A 4,107-nucleotide genomic window follows, 5' to 3' on the forward strand; every position below is an offset into this window, starting at 1 on the left:
TTGTGCAGACAAAAATCAAATTGGAATTCTATACTCCAAATCACAAGTGTTCTGTTCTTTTCCCTTTACTTCAACTCTGACCAAGTGTAGAAAAATGAAGCCAATCATTTTATAGATATCTGTCCCAAACTTCTGCATAGACCGTATCATCCACACCTAGGGCTCAGTTGCCATCTCTGAGCAAAGGACTTTTTCATATACAGCTTGACTCCTGATTTCTCTCCTGGACTTCACTAATCTGTCTTCCCGTGGAAGTCTAATCATGAACACAGTCAACCAGTCATCCAACTTACATCATTACCTTTATGAAGTCATCATCCTTAAGCTTCTCCTCTTATTCAATCAATGCTTGCATTAGAGTTCTTTACTTATACTACTAGAATCATTGTTGATGACTATCCATACATGAAAGATCCTCAAATCCAATACTGTAACCATGAAATTCCCATATTCATCCTATCTTTTCACTGCCTCTATGTACACTGTCTCCATGGTCCTCTAACTCATTTGTCCCATTCTCAGTTGATCCTCTATACTGTCGAAAGACCAGTCTTTCTAAACCTAATATCTTAGCCTGATCACATTGCAAGAGTATGAGAAAACATTCACTGACCTGCTCTTTCTACGGAAAAAAGCCCAGTATGGTAAGATTTTTGACAAACAAGCTTCATCAAACCATTTTACCTTCATCTCTTAAACAAATGCTCATTAAAGTCCTGAGAGGATCTCTCTCTTCCCTTGCCTTTGATAATAAAAATTACTAGCAATTGGTTGCTGGTTTTTATTTTCTCATCTGATTGTCACAGCTTCATAATGTAGACATGGCAGTGTCCATCTTCCAAAGCACAGAGAGGTCACATTCTTATATGGAAGAAATCATTAGCCTTGACTTCTAATTTCTTCTTTTTTGTATTTAAAAAGAAATAAATAATGGTAACACCATCCTAATATTAAATGTATTAAATATGTATTAAATGTATTAAAATAATGTATTAAAATAATCAACTATAAAATACTAGTCATAGGAAAAATTTGTCTTAAAACTCAATATCCAAAAACTAAAATCGGGCATTTGGTCCTGTCAATTCATGTCAAGTAGATGGAGAAACACTGGAAACTGACAGATTTTATTTTCTTGGGCTCCAAATCACAATGGATAGTGACTGAAGCCATGAAATTTAAAAGATTCTTGCTTCTTGGAAGAAAAGTTATGACAAATCTAGACAGTATATAAAAAAAGAGAAATTATTTTGCTGACCGTGGTCTATATGATCAAAGTTATGGGTTTTTTTTTTTTTCTCAGTAGTCATGTACAGGTATTAGAGTTGGACAATAAAGAAGGGTAAGCATCAAAAAGTTGATGCTTTCAAATTGTGATGCTGGAGAAGATTCTTGAGAGTCCCTTGGACTGCAAGGAGATCAAACCAGTCAACCCTAAAGGAAATTAATACTGAATATTCATTGGAAGAACTGACGCTGAAGCTGAAGCTCTAATAGTTTCACCACTAGATGTGAAAAGCCAGCTCACTGGAAAAACCCTAATGCTGGGAAAGATTGGGGGCAGGAGGAGAAGGGGACGTCAGAGGATAAGATGGTTGGATGGCATCAACAACTCAATGGGCTAGTTTGACCAAATTTCAGGATATAGTGGAGGACAGGGAAGCATGGTGTACTGCAGCCCATGGGGTCTCAAAAAGTAGGATATGACTTAGCAAGTGAACGACAAGTCATAGGCAATAAAATAATGAGCATCCACCATTATCTAGTATGTATACTATGGAAGTTTATTAAAATCAGGTGATTTTATAGCGATACCTATAGTGATACCTATACATTATAGGGATACCTATAATGGTATCAGAAGACTTAAGAGGTCTTCACAAAGTGAAGTTAAAATCATAGGATTAAAGATATCTGGTGAAGCCAGTTTCAGAAAAGTACTTACTGGAGATAATAAACCCAAGGCCAGATAACAGAAAATTTTTAAAGGAATGCAAACTTTACTTTAGAAAGGCTCCATATAGAAATAGAGTTTTAGGGGCTTGGTTAAGTTCTATTTCCTCATCCATAGATCAGAATCTCTCTGACCTTGTGAAGACAGTGAAAGTCTAATCTTTGAAGGAAGGCAGATGAGTGAATATGAAAAGTTGGAATTAATAACTATCTTAAGCCTCATTACTGGGTTAGCTTTTATTTATATATACTTCTGATACCTCCATTCTTTCACCTTTCTATTATTTCTCCAATAGTCATAAACCATTGCTTTCAAGTATTATTATCAGATAATTATTGATCAGTTCATTGACTCCAATCTAATGACCTGAGGTTGTTGCTCTTTGGACAAACTAGATAAATCTTTGTTATAATTTGCTAACATGTCCTAAAATTAATCCCAGTACATCTTCTGTCTCTTTCTTCTTTACCAATGGCCAGTCCTCAACCTGAGTCCAAGCCATTAAAAAAAATCTACAGATATCATTAATGAATCCATGACAAAAACCAAATATGTGTTGTATGTTTAGCTATCTGGTCCAGAGAGGGATTACAAATGCTATGAAAATTTCTAAGTATACATTTTAATTCTTTGTATATTGTGGTTTATATAATAAGATATTTAACATATTTCAATATTTTACACCCATTTAATAGGCTTTCATTATTGTAACATCTATAGCACAGATTTCATGTCCTTTTTTTTTTTTCCTAAGTGCTAATGAGTTCCTTTATACCATTGGATTTAAACCAGGTGTCTGGAATAACAGGATTAAACAGAGTACTAATAGTTTTTGAATATTCATTGGAAGGGCTGATGCTGAAGCTGAAGCTCCAATACTTTGGCCACCTGATGCGAAGAGTAGACTCATTAGAAAAGACCCTGATGCTGGGAAAGATTGAAGGCAGGAGGAGGAGGGAATGACAGAGGATGAGGTGGTTGGATGGCATCACTAACTCAATGGACATGAGTTTGAGCAAGCTCAAGGGATAGTGAAGGACTGGGGAGCCTGGTGTGCAGCAGTCCATGGGGTCACAAGAGTCAGACACTACTGGGCAACTGAACAACAACAGCAACAACTAGTAGTTTCACTGAAACACCTTTTATCTTCTTGTGAATTTACTTAAAAAAAAAAAAAAAAAGATGTCAGCATCTGAAGACTAATAACATGCCACTAAAGTCTCTGGTATTTTTTTCTTGACTGGAACTCATCCACTCTACTCTAGTCAGGATATATTTCTGCAGATATTTTATATCTGTATATAGATGTTCACATTACACACACATACATAAATGCATACAGAAACATATCCACACATTTAAAACACAGCCACACATTTAGAGAATATGTAATTATTTCTATTCCATTTAGTTATGTTAAAAAAGAGTTCATACTAGTTTGCTAATGCTGCCATAACAAAACATCAGGGACTGGGTGGCTTAAACAACAGAAATTTATCAGGTGATAGTTTTGGAAGCTAGAACCAAGATTAGGATGTTAACAGGTTTAAAGTCTTCTGAGGCCTCTGCTTGGCTTCTAGAGCGTCACCTTCTCACTATGTGCATTCAAATTTTCTTTTCTTATAATGACACAAATCAAGAGCCTACAATAACAGTCTTGTTTCAATTTAACCACCTTTTAAAAGGTCATATCTCCAAATATAGATGCATTCTGAGGTACTAGGTATGTGTGGGAGTAGGGGTGGGGGGCTAGGCCATCAACATTAGAGTTTTGAAGGAACACAACTCAGCATTACACAGAGGCTAATAATAAACTAGCTAAAAATCTAGTAAAGTAATTACATTCACCTATTGTTGTTGTTATATCAGTTGTTGTTGTTCAGTTGCTCAGTCGTGTTCAACTTTTGCGACCCCATGGACTGCAGCACAGGATTGAGTAATGCCATCCACTGAGACAGTGTTGCCACCAACCATCTCATCCATTGTCATCCCCTTCTCCTTCTGCCTTCAATCTTTCCCCGCATCAGGGTCTTTCCTAATGAGTTGGCTCTTTGCATCGGGTGGCCAAAGTATTGGAGCTTCAGCCTCAGCATCAGTCCTTCCAATGAATATTCAGGATTAATTTCCTTTAGGATTGACTGGTTTGATCTCCT

This window comes from Bos indicus, chromosome 8, assembly GCF_029378745.1.
Source record: "Bos indicus isolate NIAB-ARS_2022 breed Sahiwal x Tharparkar chromosome 8, NIAB-ARS_B.indTharparkar_mat_pri_1.0, whole genome shotgun sequence".
Lineage (NCBI taxonomy): Eukaryota > Metazoa > Chordata > Mammalia > Artiodactyla > Bovidae > Bos > Bos indicus.